Here is a 20189-nt window from a genome sequence, read left to right on the forward strand (position 1 = left end):
AATAAATATAATAGTTCCTCTTCAGACAAGAGTAATCAAGAAAAATGTAATCTGTTAGTTCCTTGGTTTTCCACTGAGATGCAGTTGGCCAATATGAACTTTAAACAAGCTGAAGCAAATGGAGACGCAAAGAAGAAGATAATAATTGCTTGCAGAAAATCCATGGCGGAGTATAAAAGTTTTTTTTATGCCCTTTCCGCCGGATTCGCCATCTTCTAGTAAACCGCCAAAATGACGAACACAAGAGGAAAAAGGCGAGGAACGCGTTGCATGTTCTCTAGACCGTTCCGCAAACATGGAGTTGTACCTCTGGCGACCTACATGCGTATCTGCAAGAAGGGGGACATAGTGGACATCAAGGGTATGCGAACAATTCAAAAAGGTATGCCGCACAAGTGTTACCATGGCAAGACTTGAAGGATATTCAACGTCACCCAACATGCAGTCGCCATTATTGTAAACAAACAAGTCAAGGGCAAAATACTTGCCAAGAGAATTAACGTGCGCATTGAGCATATTAAACATTCAAAAAGCAGAGATAGCTTTCTGAAGCGTGTCAAAGAGAATGAAAGGAGGAAGACGGAGGCCAAGGAGAAAGGCTTGTGGGTTGAAATGAAACGTCAGCCGGAAGCACCAAGAGCAGCACACTTAGTTAGTACACTGGGCAAGGAACCCGAACTGTTGGAGCCAATTCCCTATGAGTTCATGGCGTAAATTAGTATTTACGAATAAAAGCAAATATTTTGCACAACAAAAAACAAAAAAAAAAAAAAAAAAGGTTTTCTTATAACCAACTTTATTGAAAGTTTTGCGGCAAGACACATATCACCACATTACAAGAAAGTATGATGTTCATGCACATTAGTACAGCAAGCTCAGACATTCACAGTACATAACAATGCAGGGTCACACCATTTCCACCATATTTGGTTATGCTTCTGGGGGCAACCACGTGCCTTAAAAATCGGTTTCTCTTGGTGAGCGCATAAGTCCATCCTTGTGCGCCAGCTTCCGACAGTCTCTGGCTTTTGCTGCTTCCAGGCACAGGGTGTGTCCCACTTGGCGACCAAACAGGCCACCCCTAAAAAGGTTTACTCAGCCCTGGGGCCACCAATCTCCTCCATCAATACCAACAGTACAACACTGGGAGTAAGTTCCAGGGTACAGCCCAGGACAGAAGAGAGCACTCGACCAACCCCTTTCCAAAAGGAATTAAAGAAATCTGTTGCTGGAAGTGCGCAATGTGTGTAGATTGCCTGATCAACGGTAAGTAAGTGCTGCAAGCGCCGAGGAGTGAGATATGTCGCATGTAAGTATTTGAATTGAACCATATGCAGCCGCAACGATCTTGCAAAGTCTCGTGGCATCATGCAGGCCCCCCTCCACTCTACTTCTCTTCATCCAGTTCCCCCACCCATGCCACCCATCTCTTAACGAGTCGGCTCAGTGCCGTCAGGGCCATGGATTACCAGGGAGCAGTAGATCAAAGCTGGGACCCCCTTACCCAAACACCCAAAGAAAACCTTCGCTACCAGTGGACTAAACTCGGGTAGCGAGCTCTCTGGGATATCCTAGGCCTTCAGAGCATGGCGCAATTGGAGGTAACGGAAGAACAGAGAATTGGACAGGCTGTATCTAGCCATGAAGTCCCGGAAGATCACAATACTGCTTCCCCTGTAGACATCCCCCAAATAGGAAATCCCTATACGGTCCCAAGGGACAAAGCCCTCCTGGGTTGAGAGTTGACTAAGCCAAGTAGAATATAAAGTTTTAATAAAATTAGCTGAACATAAATACTACTCAGAAAGAGCTTCTACCTCTCATGGCCCGCAAGAAGGCAAATTTTTAAATAGTTAGGGAACTATATGAATCTAGAACAATTCAGGGAATTATCCCCACACATAAATCATGCAATGATCTCAACAATGTTTTCATTGACAAAATTCCTCATCTATGACAACAAATTGAGATGGGAAACTGTTGTGAACGGAGGAAAATCCAGTCCAAGTAGTTTTCATGTAGGTTTATTCCAAGTATGATGTTACAACGTAGAGCCCCACCAGGAGCAGCCCTCCTGCTGCTCAGCCCATCCACCAACTGACATCCACATTCATCCAACATTCCACTGTCACCTCCTACAACAACATTCCGCTCCACAGTCACACAGGCTGAGCCGCAGGTTTAACACATCTCCCTTTCTTTATACAAATGAAAATCCATTCCGAAAGGATCACAAAGTAAATTGTGCATGCAAAAGATGACAATAAAGTAATTACATGCAACACGGGGCTTCAGAGGAAAAGCAATGTCATACATGTACGGATGACGATATACATGTATAAAAGATAAGAAAAAAATAAATATTGGGAAGAAGTAAACACACCACGCAAACCAGCATTTCTACACACACCATTTCTCCCTTTCCACCATGCAAAAACAAATCATACGCTCCCTTAAACCAAACCAGGATTACGCACACACTACCACGCCACAAAGCACAAAGTAAACCCCTATACCAAATGAAGCTGGCTGGCCAGGCCAACAAGGGATAGAAAGAGTACAGGCTAGAAGACGTGGTAGGAAACCATTCTAAGACCTTAGTAGCTGTGAAAGATCATTCCACAGGGAAAAACGACAGAAACATTGCCCTCCACTTTTACCCGTAGTAAGGGTGGTAAGTGTGGCATATAAGTCCACATAGAACCTGAAACGGAACAAAATGGTTCAAGATACAACCACAGCTCCAGAAAAGTACCACAATAACGTTAGAGAAAGGAGAGAAAAAAAACTGCACTAACATATCTGCTGCGCTCTCCCGCTGAAGAGAATGACAAGACGATCCAGGGTTGATTTGCTGATGAACTGCTGCATAAGTACTGAAAACAAAACTGGTGAACATCCATCTGTCAGGTCCAGGAAACTGCATCTGCCTCAATTAGCAATGAGCAAGTTGGAGGCACGCAGTTTGACGTAGAGCCGGATAGCTCTCGGCACGAACATGCACCAAATGTTGCAACGCAGCAGTACTGACGCATATGGAGTGATGAACATCACAGGAGACCTAACGAGCAGAAGAAGACTGCGCGAGCTGAAGGCAGAGCTCGCACTACAAACAACAGTAGAGTAGAGGCAGTTATGGGTAAGTGACGGTTACCACATACAATTTAAACGTTAAAAACCATCAGGCAAAGCGATTGAAAGTTGCGAACAAAACTGCCCCAAACACACCAAAATACCACTCCAATCCATGAAATCCAGCTGAATGAAATGCCAAACGTAACTCAATGACTCGCAGTACGAGTCTCTCACGCGATGCTCTTCTAGACTGCACGAACAAAGGGGCTGCAGTGCCCGCGAAGCAGTTAATACATGCAGTTGACATTGGTAAATCCAAACCAGGGCTCTGGAGACTAGTAGCTCTCCAAGAAGCAGCACGCAGGTCACACAGCGGTAACCCAAATAGATAGTGCTGGAGGCACAACACAAGATGTGGCAGTAGTAGAGCTGGAGCAGTCCTAGCAGGATATTCCAAGGTTTCAGGAGACACTGTCTCAAGGCAGCAGGACAGAGACACTTCTTCAAAGGTCACTGCAAACAATAAGTGAGAAAGTGAAGCAGGAACTCTGACACTAGGGTTGGATCACAGCAAGTAGACTCTGTTTCCTGCAAAGGTTGAAGAAACTCTTTTGAAGGAGTTAATACCCAAGGTACCTCAACACGTAAAACACTTCCAGGGTTGCAGCAGTCGGGTAGAAAGTCCAACAGGAACTGGCACACTAGGGTTGGGGCGACTGATGGAAAAGGTCACTGGTGGGGCTCGGAGTTCCAGGTAGTTGTGCCAAACTTAGTTACAGTAGCAGTTTCTTCAAATTACCCTTCTTCAGTTACAGGTACTTTAGTCTGAAAATAGCAGTCCATTCAAGTTGCACACGCAGGTTCTTTGATGAAAATCGTCGCCAAAATGTTGTGAACAGAGGAAAATCCAGTCCAAGTAGTTTTCAAGTAGGTTTATTCCAAGTATGATGTTACAACGTAGAGCCCCACCAGGAGCAGGATTCCTGCTGCTCAGCCCATCCACCAACTGACTCTCACTCACCAACATTCCACAGTCACCTCTCACACCAACATTCCACTCCAGTCACACTGGCTGAGCAGCAGGTATAACAGAAACGTTCTACTTGTGATTTAAGAAACCTGTCTTATTACCTCCTCCGTCAGAAAATTGAGAACCTTACCCACCCCTAAAGCTAATAAACGTGTCTTATGCAAAAAGTGTTGTTACTCGAAGTTGATAAGGTGAACCCCATATTGGGAAAAAAAAGTAATGAAAAAATTTCAGCTCCACTTCCTTATTTCCTGTGGCCGCAAACATTTTCGAAAAGCATGCAACATTACAGTTATGGAATTGTTTGTTGTCCACGAACCAGTTAGGACCAGATCCAAGCCGGTTTAAGTCCAGCGCACAGCACTGAGTCCATCGTTATGGCTGTAGCCAAAGTCCTGGGGGTTGAGGCTGTAGTTGCTATGCCGTACTACAGGGATCTGCATTGTCACCTCATCTGCTCAACATATGTTTGTGCCCTTTAGCAAAACTCCTCCATTCTGAAAGGATTAACTAGTACATGTATGCAGATGGCATGCAGCTGCTTGTCCATCTAAATGGAGATCTTGCTTTAGCTTTCACTTCGAGCAAAGTATAACATTCACATGGGAATGGATGGCTAGTAACTTCTTAAAAAGTAATGCTGAGAAAACATGAGTCAATAGATGCTTTGACGCTTGGCTCAAATCCTTTTGGCCTTCACAAATGTGTGAGATCCCTGTCCCAATAAACCTTGGTAACTGATAATGGGTTACAGTTCGTGTCCCAGGAGAATAGAGTGTTTTCTGTCAGGTTTAACTATTATTCATCTCAAAACCACTCTTTATTCGCCACAGGCTAATGGTTTGGCGGAGAGCATGTATGAGGTTGTAAAGAATTGTGCTCAAGATGCTAGTCTTAATGAGGAATCTTTGAAAATGGCTTTCAGAGAAACTTGGTGGGCACATAGAGTTAATCCCAATAGTGTGACATCTGTGCCACCTTTTTGCTGCTCTTCGGGGAGAATACCTCATTGCAAGTTGAATCTCTAAAATCCATGTAGTTTTCCAAATAAGTTTATTTCAACAGGTACTGCCTACCAGACCATGACCCAACCTTCCACTCCAGACAACGTTCTATTCTCCACATGCCTATCCGCACCCTTGACCTCATTCACAGATAATTCTACAACAGCACCATCTTTTCCTTTCTCGTCACGCATCTCATGTACCCACATGCTTGTATACTCCATTCCTTCTATGATAGCTACAGCATCTTTCAAACTAGGGTTTTTGCTTAACAACTTTTCTTGCACTTTGGCATTATTAGTACATCTAACAATTTGATCTCTGATCAAAGAATCTGTTAGATGCTCAAAGTCACATGTACGAGTTAAGGTTTTAAGAGCAGCCGCATAGCTACTGATCTTTTCCTGCTTCCCCAGCTCCCTTGAAAAGAACTTGTGTCTTTCCAAGACAACATTGATTTGTTAACCAAAATGCTTTTCAAGCATCATCACTGACATATCATAAGCATTACTAGGTTCACCTCTGCCATCTCCTATATCAGTAACATCGAGGATTTCATATATACACCTTCCTTCAATACCAAGATGGTGTAGAAGTATAGCTTGTTTCCGGTTTGCTAAAATTGTCTCACCCCCAATAGCTAGCGTACAAGTATGGTCAGACCTGGAGAGTTTCCTTTGCCAGGCTGGCACCACACCTATTAGGAAAGTAGCTACTCCCAGAACCTGTTTTGAGAGACCACCGAGGATGTAACTGCTCACTTCCCTGGCCACACCCCTGGAAGGAACGTAGTATCTGCACAAGAGAAAAGAGGAATCTCCATCTTTAATTTTTTTAAAGTACGGCACACTGTGGTATTGTTTGCTGTAGTCCAAACCGCAACTTATTCAGTAGTGGGTAGGGTTGCCCTTGTTTACGTTTGCCCCATTGGTTGGGGAAGAGAAAGAAGTCAACCCTACCCAGTAACTTGTGCCAACCTTAAACGTGGCACCCCCTGGCAACTTCCTCAGAACATTATCTGGACCTGTAGAAGAACAGAAGGGGACTGGTCCCTGCTTGTGATGACCTGAGGGGAGCCTGAAGGATTGTACCTGCTCTCACCCAGGATAAAGAAGCAGACCCGAAGAGTGATTTGGAGGACCTCTGGTGCGGCTACAGGGCTACTTTAGGCTGCAAGAGGCTATTATTCCTGAAGTGACCAGTACCAACCGAACCTGAAATGGACCCTGCTGATAGCCTTCCCTGGATTGAGTCCTGACATTTAAGTGCTGATCCTTATGTCTTTGTGCTCATAGAAGTGACCCAGATGAGCTGCTCCAGAAACTCTGAAAAATTGGAACTTAGAAATGTGTGGACTTCCAAGACTTCTGGATCCGCTAGGGGGTCTTTGAGGCAAAGATGTCTGGTTTTTAAATGCACCGTCCTCTGATACAATTGCAGGCTTGCTCTGCTGGAGGATTTAGAGCTCCATAAAAAAGACTTGGGCCCACATTGTTTGCGTTCGCAAACTGGCCGAATCTCAGAATCGGCCCGTTTGCGAACACAAAAAATGCTTTTTACATGTAACAAACCCTATATTGCAATTCGGTAACCTGTTACTGAATCGCAAAATGGGTTTGTGATTCGGTGTTTGGAAGGGGCGGGTTTAGGGCGTCCCTTCCAAATACCGGATCGGAACTGTATGTATGAATGCTTTGTGACTGTTAATGCAGTCGCAAAACATTCGCAATTTACCACCACCAACTGCAAGTTGGTGGAAACCCATTCGCAAATGGGAACAAGTCCCCTTGGGACTCCTTCCTGTTTGTGAATGTATGCCAAAACAGTTTTTAAGAGCAGGCAGTGGTCCCACGTACCTTTGCCTGCTCTTAAAAAATGAAAGGTAAACTTTTAATTTTTCATTTTGTAAAGCAGCCCGTTTTCCTTTAAGGAAAACGGGCTGCTTTACAAAAAAAGATTGCTTTATTTAAAAGCAATCACGGACATGGTGGTCTGCTGACCCCAGCAGGCCACCATCTCTGTGATTTTAGCGATTCCTAGGGGTCGCAAATTGTGACCTACCTCATTAACATTAATGAGGTAGGTCGATTTGTGACCCCCTATGAATCTGTAAATGAAACTCTTGGAGTTTCATACATATGTAATAGCGATTCCTTGAAAATCGCAATTAGGTAATCACTATTGCAAATGTTGATACATGTGGCCCTAAGTCAGAAGGTAAAAACTTTGTAAAAAAAAAACCCGCTTGGTGGATTTCTGTAGTTTTGTTATCATTTTGTTTGTTTTACTCTATTTTTCTAATTTGGTTTGGGACTTTTCTTGTGTGATGTTTTGACTTCATTGCTGTTTTTGATTCTGTATAAATACTTTCCAAATTTCCCCGAGTTAACCCTGTCTGCACTGTGTAGTAGCTGCCAGGGTTTTATCTCAAGTTAATTTAGTGACTTTGGGGTTCACCCTGACCAGTAGGTGTCTATATTCCTTGAGGTGGGCAACTGTCCACCCCAAATAGTATACTTGCTTACAAAGACTTGTTTATCCCCAAATAGTATACTTACTTACAAAGACTTGTTTATCCCCAAATAATATACTTACTTCCCCAAATAGTATACTTACTTACAAAGACTTGTTTATGCCCAAATAGTATACTTACTTACAAAGACTTGTTTATCCCCAAATAGTATACTTACTTACAAAGACTTGTTTATCCCCAAATAATATACTTACTTCCCCAAATAGTATACTTACTTACAAAGACTTGTTTATGCCCAAATAGTATACTTACTTACAAAGACTTGTTTATCCCCAAATAGTATACTCACTTACAAAGACTTGTTTATCCCCAAATAGTATACTTACTTACAAAGACTTGTTTATCCCCAAATAGTATACTTACTTACAAAGACTTGTTTAGCCCCAAATAGTATACTTACTGACAAAGACTTGTTTATTCTCTCTGGCTTTTAACTAATCCTTGACTACTGTTGATTAGCACAAATAAACATTAGAGTAAATGCTCTTCTTTACTAAAACAACTAACATAACAGATGGTCATCTCTGATCATTTGGAGTTTGACTCAGAATGAAATCTGTGGGTTTGCTTATGCCCTCGATGAAGAGTATGGGCTTTGTGTGAACACCGTTTGTTGTGTCTGCCTGTTGGGATCTGGTATAAAGGCAGACTTATGTGCCAGTCCTGTTTTATGAATGTAGATGATCACATTGGTTAGAGGTTAAAAGATTACTGGAAGATAAAACCAGCATGAAACTCCTCTAATGAGCCCTGAGTGGCAGTCCGTTTGACGAATGCGTCCACTATGCATTAAAAGGAATGATTTAATATTGTTAGTCCAGAAAATACTTTTCAGATCAACCATGAAAACCTTTGCAGATTGTGAAGCCATCTTGGTTTCCATGGCAGTATCCTGGTGGGGGATATTTCCATTCAATGCTTTGCCTTCAAAAATGGCTAAAGTAGTTTGAGTAGATTGTTGTATTGTGCAGTACAGGTCTGTTGTGTCTTGGATGAAACTTGTGAGGTTTGTAGCCAGGCGTTCTTGATTGATGTTGGTGCAGTGAGAGAGATTTTCCGTAACCGATTTTACTCCAGAAATAACTAGTTGACTTGGACATCCTACATTGTGTATCTTGGAGTATATAGAAAGTTCCTGGGGATGTATTTTGGAATGTACTTCTTGCATTCCATTTTGTTTCTTACTTCTCAAGGGTCTTCAATTTTTCTTTACTTCTTTTTTTAAACTTCTTTTCTTTTTGATCCTGATTACCGGTCTCATTTGTATTGCTATTTTGTTTTTTCTATGGAGAATAATTCCATACTCCCTTGTTCTTTTCTGTTTCCATAATGCCTGCCTTTAGTTTATTTGTGGTATATTTTTGACTTTCTTAAATTATTTTAAGTTTTGAGTTACTTCTGTATTTTCAGCTATCAGACTCTTTTCCACCCTGAATATTTGTAGGAAGAGTTTCAGTTAAAGGGATTCACTTCGTTTTTGTACAGCTATGTAAGATTTTAGGCTTGTTGCTTTCTATTGAATGGATTAGGTCTTCACTGTGTTATTTGTTAGCAGACCAGCCAGCTGCTCAGCACCAACCCCACTCTTCTGCTCACTTTATAATTATACCTGTACAAAATTTCCATTACAGTCTTTTACTTTTGTGTTATGGTGATTGCAAGTGATTTCAGCCATTATGGAAGCAGATTTCGCAAATTATTTTTCCTGTCAGAAAGAGTTCTAGCAAAAACTTTAATGACTGACATTTTCTCCTGAAAACAGCCCCTTTGCATTTATCTTGAGAAATTGTGCAATTTTGCATACTTATTTTCCAATGATGAATGACGTTTAAAATATCGTATTGCGCTTCTCCGGAGGGGTAACGGTTGTTTGCAAGTTTCCATTGTTTTCAATGTAGGATGCGTGTTTGCCAGGGACAGAAAGTAGGGCCACCAAGATAAAAGTGGCGCCCTTTAGCGAATCAGATGGCTAAGTAGACCACATTGCACATTGGGGAAGTTTTGGACTTGTAAAGACATGCTATGTATGTGTTTTGAAAGGTATGGGAGCCTGCATGGATACGTGCTTGCTACAGGCAATGTTTGTGGTAATAGCAGGTAAATCAACTGTAAAAAACCGTCCCGTTAGACACTATAAAACATTCCCACAAACAGTCATAAACCTGACCCAAGCTCTGACCTTTCAGACCACAGCTTCACTGCCAGAATGTGTTACAGGCCAGTTGGACCCTGTTGTTTGCCATCTCTGGTGGTGCACTCGGTGTACAGTTCAATTTTGGGCTTTGTTCCAAGCTGTGTTGTCCCCACTGATGAGTTTAGTTTTTTCTTCTTCATGGTTTGTTGGTGTTTATTCTAAGGTACAAAAGTATTTGTTTAGTTGGTTCTCTGCAGGCCTTGAAAAATCATAAAACTTTTACTAGACCTGCAAGTTGAGTGACTTAAATAATCTACTCAACCTAATTGTAATGCTTTTGACCCATAAACTGGTTTCAAACTAAATGATCCTAGGCAAATATTTTAATACATTGAAAGCCATGTTCTTTAACAAATATGAGAACACCTTCAAACGCGCAAGTTCAGCTTGTCTGATGTACATGAAGCACTTTTTTTTTATTTTATAGACTAAACCTTTGCTCCATATATAATACAAATCTAGCCGTATACAGGATACACATGACTGCTGACTTGTCTCTTACTTCATTAACCGCATTGTCATCAGGGCGGGTGCAGAAATGTTTCTCAAGTCATGTTTAAAATCGATAAATTTTACTAAATCCATACCGAGTGGTAACACACTTATTTGCAATTAGCAAATTTTCCATTGACATGGCAACAACATATCCCATTGACATGTGGTTTTACTGATAAAACTATATAGTGTACAATGTTTGGAAATTGAGTTTCTGCAAATATTTGTCATTTTCACATCACTAAGTAAAGTTTTCTGACTCGTTTTACTCCAATTTAGATCTTTGTTTTCATCACCCTTCTGAATTACAGAAAAAATGTTCTGTCGTAATGCCTGACATATTTTGAAATACAGCAAAAACCAAAGGAAATGATGGACGGAGTGTTGAACATTGCAAGCACTCACCCCCAGTCAACTGATCTGGGTTTAATCCATCACCGTTCTTTAGCCCACTCTGCCACCCCAGTTCAGACATGGCCATATGCAAACCAGTCTGACCTGTGCCTCATGGGAACGGTCCAGCCCGAACTGCCAAGCCAGGTCCTCCCTGGACTGGAAACAAGCTTCCTAGGACTCCAGCGGAGTCCCAGGTCGGGTGATTGAAAGAAGGCTGCGGAGTATCGCTGGAGGCTGATCAAACAAGGGTTCCTGGTGCTGGGCTTTTAACCAACTTAAGGGCTGCACGTGATTTGATAGGTCAAAGTGTACACATGACTCACTAGTTACAAATTTGCAACAACACAAATAGTTGGCGACTAATGGTACCGGAGAACCAAAATCAGAGTTCAATTTCACAGACAATTGTGACCATTTGAATATTCATATACCCTACTCTGTGTGAGCTCGTAACCAGAGCGTCAATTAACCAATACAAGAACTCTTACCTCTGCGTTGGTTTTACATTGGGTATACACCAAAGCCAAAGCCGTGTACGAGGCTGGCGGCCATGGGCGTCCGCAGAAATTTTTCCAGGGGGGGGCGAACCTGGCAAATGAAGGGGCGTGGCTAATGTTAATAGGGGCGGGGCTAAAATGGCAGACAATCCGGATCGGGTAATGTTCAGGCCAACCTGAGAAAAACAAGCATTGGCATAGCCAATAGGTCTCGCCTTTGGGACCTTATGACTGACTCACTGACTGAAGAACTTATATAGTGCACTTCTGCCAAGGCGTCTTGGCGCTGGGTAAGTATGATGCCGGCAGTATAAGTATTAAATTCTGCAGCAGGTCCCAAAGGCGAGACCAATTGGCTATGCCAATGCTTGTTGTTATATCTGGGCATGTTGAGAGGCTAGGGGACTGGGTCTCGATGTCAGATTGGGAGCACAGCAATGACCTACTCAATTTGAATGCGTAGATAATACAACCGGAGGGGTGAAATGAAAGGTTCACTACCAGGAATAACTGGAAAGTAGAAAGTTAGGCTGGTTAGAAAGGTAAGGAGGGGTAGAGGCAGGCATGGTGGTGAAGGGAAAAACAGATGCATGCTAGGAGAGCGCTGTGAGGGAGTGAGGCGAAATGGGAAGAGGCACTGAAGGTGGGTCGGGTAAAGACCGTAGTGAGGCAAACAGAAGGGTAGTGAGGGGTGAAGGGTAGACAAAGAAGTGAGGTGTAGAAGAAAAAGATTCAGGAGCAGAGACAGGTAAATCAAAGCTGGAGAGGGGAGAATAACGCAGTCGTAGAACCAGAGAGGGCCAGGTAGAGAGAGGGAGAGGTGTGTCAGAGACAGGTAGAGACCGCTGAGGAAGAGGGAATAATAACGACTGAGGTAGACAGGCGAGGTAGAGGGGTGCGTTGATATAAAGGAAGTGCAGAGATGTGTCACAGATGTTACTGAAGAGGAAAAGAAGTAGAGATATTGAGAAAGAAGTAAGGCACAAAAAGAAGTAAGGGGGTGAACAGAGGTAGAACGAGTGGAAGGGGAGAGAACACGTAGAAGATGAATGGCAGGGTAAAATGAGCGATCAGGCAGTGAGTGTGAGGAGTGGGATACAGAGGCATATGTGGCAGTGAGCGCGAAGTGCGGGGTACAGAGGGATATGTTGTGGCAGTGAGCACAAGGTGCGGGGTACAGAGGGATATGTTGTGGCAGTTAGCGCAAGGTGTGGGGTACAGAGGGATATGTCGTGGCAGTTAGTGCGAGGTGTGGGGTACAGAGGGATATAAGGCAGTGTGCGTGGGCCGGGCCGACTTTAGCACTCGTGGGGCCCAGTGCGATAATGCTTTTTGGCACCCCCAATGACCACCTCCACTACAGGTTCTTCATAACCATCCTTTCACAGAGTCCCTCAAGCCTCCGTAACCATTCAGTCTCAGGTGCATTTAATTCATTTTATAGCGCCGCTCCTATCAGTGTAAGGTGTCACAACACTTTACTTCACACAGATTACATAGAGACAATCAATCATAAGTGTGTAAATCAGTGCATAGGAAATGTTACATAAGAGAGAGGACAAGAAGGTGTAGGAGTCACATGTCATCCATACAGGTAGGCAGGATAGTTTAAGAGTGCTTGGTCAGGAGAATCAGAAATCTAGAATTTAAAACCTAGCACCATGGATGGGGGGTTCTCTTTATTAATAAGAATTGATTTCTACCCAAATTAACCCATTTTGCTACATTAGGATAATGAAAAACTGGGGGGAAATCATAACGCTCTAGCCCAGTTTGCATGCATCTTTGCTAACAGTTACTTGCTCACTGTTCCACATTAGGATTTTAACTCATAAAGAGTTATCAACAATATGGTCTCTCTGACAAAAGTGTGACCCACTGACCTATTTACATTACATTATACGCACTTTGTGAGCTGCACGTTCTTTGCAGCAAGCATAGTAACCCTCTGCGCTACCTTAGGATGAGTAGAAACTTCCATTACACAAAACTTTGATCTCTCCCTCTCTCTAAGGAAGTGCATTAATCACTGCGGTCATTTAGACATTTTTATTGGTGGCTGAAAATTTCTAGGAGTCCAGGAAAGAAGCAGGTGCTTTTAAAATCATCACATTAGGGCCCCCTACACGAAGTCAGCAGCCGGTGCGGTGGCACCGGTCGCACCGCCCTAGAGCCGGCCCTGAGCACGGGGAGTGGGGTACAGGGGGATATGAGGCAGTGAGCGTGGGGAGTGGGGTGCAGGGGGATATGAGGTAGTGAAACACAGGGTCGGGACGTCCTGCCAGACATGATAGGGTGCATACTGGCAGATAGATATGTTATTGACACGAGTCTGTGTACGTTTTAGTGGGATCTGAAATCCGGGCTATGCTGCAACCTCAGTTTTTGACTTGGGAGAATAATGCATCGATTCCCCTTCCCCCCCCCCCCCCCCCCCACCCACCCCCCCACGAACTTCATTCAGAAGACCCCTTGCTCTCAGGCTACAGAGTGTTAAAAGGAGGTCTTTGTGTCCAGGCCTAACCACTCGTGCTTGTGGCGCGCAGCTCAAACCGGCCATTGTCATTCTGTTTGTGATAATCAGCCACAGACAGAATGACAATGGGCGGGAGGGGCTGCGAGGAGGTGTGCAAGGAGCCCCATCAGGGAGGTGAGGCCTCTGGCAGGGAACAGCTCTGCTCCCTGCAGGGCCCGTAATTCCGGACAAAAGGCATCCGTAAAAGCATAGGTGGCCGCAGGGGAAGCAAGGAGGAGCACTCCAGGGGGGGGGGGGGCAAGCGCCCCTCCTTGCCCCCCCCCCCCTGCGACGCCCATGCTGGCGGCATTGTGGTTTCGTTTTGTACGATGAATCTAAAAAGACTAACGCACCGACATAGATAAACATTTCCAGGATGTTAGTTTAAAACTGATGTTAAATCTTTTTTCAGGTTTCCTATAAAAAGCGTGAGCTACGATCAAATTTATGTGGATGGCGCGCCCCCTAGTGGCCTGTCCGTTACATAGTTGAGCAATGAATGAAGACGCAATTCCTTCACATTTTGTTACAAATAAAATGGGGACCTTTTAGAGTGACCAACTTTCCATTATTACTTCGTAGAAACAAATTCTCTTCCTCTAAATCGGGCCAATTAAAAAGATATGACTGGGCCTGTGATTGAGTTTACACACTGTGATTACTGTTCATTCAGTGTTGGAGTTCTTAGCCCGCAACCATCTCCTGGAGTAAGCCTAGACTTGGTAACACAATAATACAACTTTTGCGAGGCAATTTTACAAAAGTGAACAGCCGTGGTATCACATAGAAGGAAATAGCCTTAAGCCTTCAGAGCCCATCCTGCCTGGTAACCAGCAGCTGCCACAGGCCCCGGTCCAGTGGGGTACTGTTCAGCTTTGGAACCAGGACACTTCTGGCTCCAAAATACTTGACATCTAGTGTCACGTTAAATGTGCTCAGGGCTTTAAGTGGGCCGGGTCCTGCTGGTGCTGAGGCGAGTCCCTGTCGGACTCTCCACTTTTGCCCTCACCCTTAGGGTAGAAAAAGAAATCTCAACTCTGCAGCAGAGCCACCCTTCACTGCCTGGCAGTCACTTTTTGAACTTCTCGACTCCTTTCTTGGCAACATTGGGCGTATTTGGAATCCATTTAAAAGCTGCTTTCTGACCTGTGGTTAAACAAAATGGACTGGATATTATCTAAGGGAAGGAGAATCTTCGGTCTCTTGGTATAGTCACCAACATGATATATGCTGGTAAATGCATAACCTCCGCAGCAAGTAGCAGCGTGATCCAGTCTCGGCTCAGTTATAACAAACCGAGTGATCCTGCCCTCCTCATACTGTCGCTGTGCCTCCGCCCACTGGTCTGACGTATGCCAGCACTCTGAAAGAGGCTTCATGGAAGAAATGAACCCCAAAGGCTCTCTCGGGACAGGTCCCGGGATTGTTTCCATTCCCACCCAGGGCGGTGTATTCACAGGTGGCTGGATGCGCATTGCAGCGACTGAACATGCTCCCTCAGCGACATGTTGCAGGACTCCTCGTGTGTTGAATTTTCTCCCTCCAAGCCATGCCAGGCTCCTCTTTTACAACTCACAAAGGGCTGATGGAGCGAGTGAGAGAGTTTGACCTCTGAGAATGTTGAAAGTGGCTTGGAACCAAAATGCGGAAAAATGGGCAACCTGCTGTGCCTATGTGCTGGCAGCGGGACGGGAGCCATGCCGCCAGGGCAGTCCTGCAAAATGTGCAACAGTTGGCTGCCTTTACAGTATAGCCGACGACGCAGCTGCTGCTGGCGCCAGAATGACTTTCACCATCTACTTCACATTTTATTTTCAGATTCAAGATAGCAGACCAGGAAATAATAAAAAAAAAAATATGTTTAAGCATAAAGTGCAAAAAATGCCATTGGATAGGGTGGCGGTGGAAAAACTGATGAGGGGGGGGGGGTGGAGGAAGCAGCAGACGAGGGAGGGAGCAGCAGGGGGCGGGGAGAAACTATTATTATAAAAAAGGAAAATTAAGTCACTACACAACCAAGTACATAAATCACAGATAGCAACAATACTACTGAAACACTTTTTACGCCAGCAACTTTAAAAAAGAATCCCAAAATAAATCTCAGTTTAACATTAACTGCCACTGAAGGGCAGACAAATAAGTTAGTTTGTATGTGAAGTTAATATTAAAAAATAAATGAAATGAAAAGCAAACTTTGAATCCGCTTTGCCACTGAACAAAAGGAACTGCGTTAAGGCAGATGTGAACACTATGCATGTACTTTTTCAGTCTCTCAAGATGAAGGAAACCAGTGAATAACGTGGGCTGATCCACCGCCCCATGATATATGCCTTGGGGGGCAAAAATAAAATGTGATTGGCAATTTAACAGACCAATGGATGAAGGCTGCTGACCAGAGCACCTCTGATGTATGTACATTATGTGTGAATTCCTTGGAAAAACAATAGTCTTCTGAGACAGTTAAAACTGCCTCCATGGGACAGAATTAAAAAGAGAGGAACATGATTAAAAGATGTTCCTCTGGTACAGGCACTAACCTAGCTTGCTGGGTGTGTGAGGCCTCTAGTTCCGAAAGGAGACCTATCAACGTGATATCACATAAACTCTCTTACTGTGTTCTGTGACTCACTGAGGAACTTCGTACTCATTTCTTGTAGTATGTCAGGGCACGTACGTTGGACCTTTCCAAAAGCCCACTGTCCCTAATCGTTGATTGGGAGCCTTTGTTCATAGTCTTCTCTCTGCACTCGTCTCGATCTATCCTGTTGCATGCAGACTCCTTTCCTGTTTGTCTGCATATTTCTGTCTTGCCTTGTTTGAGTGTAGATATATCCTAGTCTTTTTTGGTATTTCAGTGCTGTGTGTTCCAATACTGTTCCTGTCCTTCCGTCCTGCTTTTCCCTGAGCCCCGTTTCTGTTTTGGTGTTCCTTGTTCTGTTCTCTCTGGACTTTTCTTGTGTGTTGTACAACAGTCTTGATTATCATTGTTACTAAGGGTGCCAGCATGTTTCTGATGCCTTGTGATTCTGATAAGGAGGTTCACCAAGTGCTCTTTTTCTGTAAGAGCTGCAGGGCGTTTCCCAGAGCTCTCTTAGATTAAGCTGCCCCTTGCCTTCTTCTTAGTCCTTTTTGACCTCACACACAGATCACTTCTGGTGAGCAGACACATTTTAATTTATTATAGCTTGTCTACCATTTCCCTGCTTTACTTTCCTGTTGTTTTTCTTGTGTTATCGTTATATCTTTCCTTGCAGACTTACAGTTCCCTATTCACTGCCATTTCCATCCTCCGCTTCTATCCTGCTTCCCTTCCAGCCTTCAGGTACTTTCTTGATTATTTTAGCTCCTTCTCAGAGAATCCCTTTCTCTTCAGAAAACACATGCAGCCCCACTTATCCAGCCTTGTCACGAACTCACCCAGCAGTCCCTTGACACGTAGTATATGCATATAGTAATAACAAAAATGAAACTAAAAACATGGCTATTTTGCAATTAGTACTTCACGCAATACGTGTTTATCTGTCTTCCATCAGTTCACTTGTTTTTGTTTCAATTCAGCACTAGGAAACCTTTTGAAATATCAGTATGCTCTATAAAATAAATTCCCTAATTAGTCATGGAAAGTTCATGGGAGAAGGGGGGTGGTTGGTGGTTGGTGTTTGGTGGTGGTTGTGGGTGGTGGTGGTGGTGGTTGTGGGTGGTGGTGGTGGGTGTGTGTGTGTTAGTGAGTGTATAGAGAGATTAATCGCTCATGCCACTTCAAGGATTTTTTGCAGGCCCATGCAAGACATGTTTTGGCTTTTCTCTGCCCCTGTATCTACTTTCAATGGCCTGTTTTTGCTAAATAAAGAATGCATACTGCCATAGAATAGTGAATTCTAGTTTAAACTTTCAGATATTATGCACACAAAAACAGCTGAAACTTCAATCTTCCCAACGTCCTTGTCCACATAGGAACAAAAGGGAGCTTGAATAAGCATTGGTGAAGCTTTTTCTTTTCACTCTTGCATCTAGATTCTTTTTTTGCCTTGAAGGAATTGACTTTTTCAATCCTTATGTTTTTGACCCGTGCAGTTCTAATTTTGGTGGACTTAAAACCACATATCATTATGTAGATTTTAGAGATCTGGGTAGTCCATAAATGAAATGAAAACGTATCAAGTTTTTTTTTCTGCAAGCCATTAGCGGTGTGAAGCATTAAAACAGCGTTGTCTGCATAAAACACAGCGGAAATTGATCTGTGCCCTATGTGGGCCATCAGACACTAAGATTTTAAATTATTGCGATATATAATAAAAGTAAAAAAGATTTAAAGCACTCAAAATTTATTATATGTTGCGTTGGAATGTAAATCCCAATGAAAGTGAATCAGGACTTTTAATATCATAGGGTTGGGGCAACCATGAAAGAGGCCAAGGTGGACCAAGGTTTGGATCTATTTATGTGATCAGATTCAGAGCCCAGGCCCATCAAGGCTAGGTGCAAAAACATTTGGAGACTATCCTGTATTTGGCTATCAATAAGTGCAAATGAAGACACTGGTCAATGATTTTCTCACCAACCAGGCCATTAAACAATACAGAAGATCAGTGAAATTTGCATTATTTGAAGCGCATGTCGAAAGCCAGCCCAAGATGGCTTCTACCAGCAACTTTTACTATTGAATCAATTAACCAAATGGATCGATATCAAGGAGAGTCACCCATCGCCTCTTTTTTTAGGACTGGCATAATAATAGATTATGACCAAAATGGAGGCAGTTGTAAGCAACTAGCAGTATTCAGGACATTAATGATTAAAGGGGGACAAAATTCCAAGTTTGATTTGTAAAGATTCACAGGAACCTTTTCAGAACCAGAGAGGGGCTTTAGATGATGAGCTGTTGTGTATGCCTACACTTCAATCTTGTCTAAAGAAAATAAAAAGGAATGGGTTTCCAGAGAGGACAGTGCCAAATTAGCTACAATGGTACAACCTTTAAAGAGGCAATACATGACTCGACAGTGAGACCCATCGGTCAGGCTGTACATTAACTTCTAAGAGTACTTAAAGCGTTAACAAAAAAGGGCTGTTCGCTACTTTCCAAACGAGGGAAACATCCCTTTCAATGCTAGCTAAATGCACGTTTTCCCATGCATTTTCTCTTTTATATACATTTTTCGAGCCTTAAAGTGCTTTTGATCACCTTAACATGATCTTGAGGTGTTCCTTACAGGCTCTATGAAGTTGTCAAACCATTTGACAGTTGTTTGTGACTGTTTAGCTCTAGAGATTGTCAAGGAGTTTCTGACTATGGTACACCTCTGGAAGTCAAACTCTGGATGATATCAGGACACACATTAAGTTCAAGACAATCAAACACTGTGTTTAAATATAGTCAACAATTTTCTTTGGAACTTACTGGAGTCACCCAAGTCTCATTTCAACCTAAGGCTAACATCTTCGGTTACTTCATCTCATGGGATTTTTGTCCTTGTAAAAATACTAGAATAATGGTAATAATGGTAAAAGCTAGGGTGTTTTTGTCACTAAACCGAAGTTCCAATGTAGTGTGAGCAATAATGCTGGCCAACAAAGCTATGGCAACAAAGAAATAATTGGTGACTGAAAAACTACCTCTACTCGGTTACATGGGAATTAACTGTGCTTGAGGGTCAAAGCACTCGTGCAAGTTTACACAGTTCCTCTCTATCACTAGATCGCAAAGAGTCACCCAGTCAATCAGATTTTCAGTTCTTACAGGGTTGCTCACATTTAAATAAGTCCTACTCAAAAGTGTTAAATTGTTACCTAACTTCACTTTGAAAATTGGCCGCTAAAATTACTACTGAAAAATCAGAAAGAGAACGTTTTTCAGGTGAAAAAATATATAATTTAAGCTAAACTACGAGAAAATATTGGTAAAATTACTTACGTTAAAGTAGATGTTAAGTAACAAAAAGTGGTGGTCCCATTTATCCTTGAATATTAATGATTGTATATGGAGTCTTTCAAAGGGGCTGTCAAAGATGTTCAAAGCTTATGAAGCCGCAACCCATTCTGCTAAGCCACCCTTGGCTCACTCAGAAGAAGAAAGAATAGCACTCTATCAATCAGAAAGTCTTGTATAGTGTGGCTTGTCACCCCGGGGGAGTCTCCAGGCACTGGTGGGATGTTCAAGCCTCAGTAGAAGACCCCAGTCATGAGCTTCTTCCTGAAGTCCTCCAGAGAAGGAGAGTTGCAAAGAGGGAGGTCGTTCCTGGACCTGGCGGCGAGTAGGAGAAAGCGTGTCCTCCAAATTTGCTGTCGGGGTTGAGGGCCAATGCGAGCGTGGAAGATCAAAGATTCCTATTCGGTCAGAGGAATGTTAGGCGATCGTTGTTGTAGGCGGGTCTGGACTTGTGGAGGGCTTTGTAGACGTGAGTGAGGAGCCTGAAGAGGCATCTTACTTGGATGGGCAGCCAGTATAGA

At 43.2% G+C, this 20189-nt stretch overlaps 1 protein-coding gene and 1 pseudogene across 2 annotated transcripts in view; both read left to right on the forward strand.

The window, feature by feature from the left end:
- Positions 1-20189, forward strand: part of XRCC5 (X-ray repair cross complementing 5) — a 519003-nt gene that overhangs the window by 49354 nt on the left and 449460 nt on the right. The window lies entirely within an intron of this gene.
- On the forward strand, positions 197-752 carry LOC146859275 (large ribosomal subunit protein eL21 pseudogene; annotated as a pseudogene).

Source organism: Triturus cristatus, chromosome 3_2 (assembly GCF_964204655.1).
Source record: "Triturus cristatus chromosome 3_2, aTriCri1.1, whole genome shotgun sequence".
Lineage (NCBI taxonomy): Eukaryota > Metazoa > Chordata > Amphibia > Caudata > Salamandridae > Triturus > Triturus cristatus.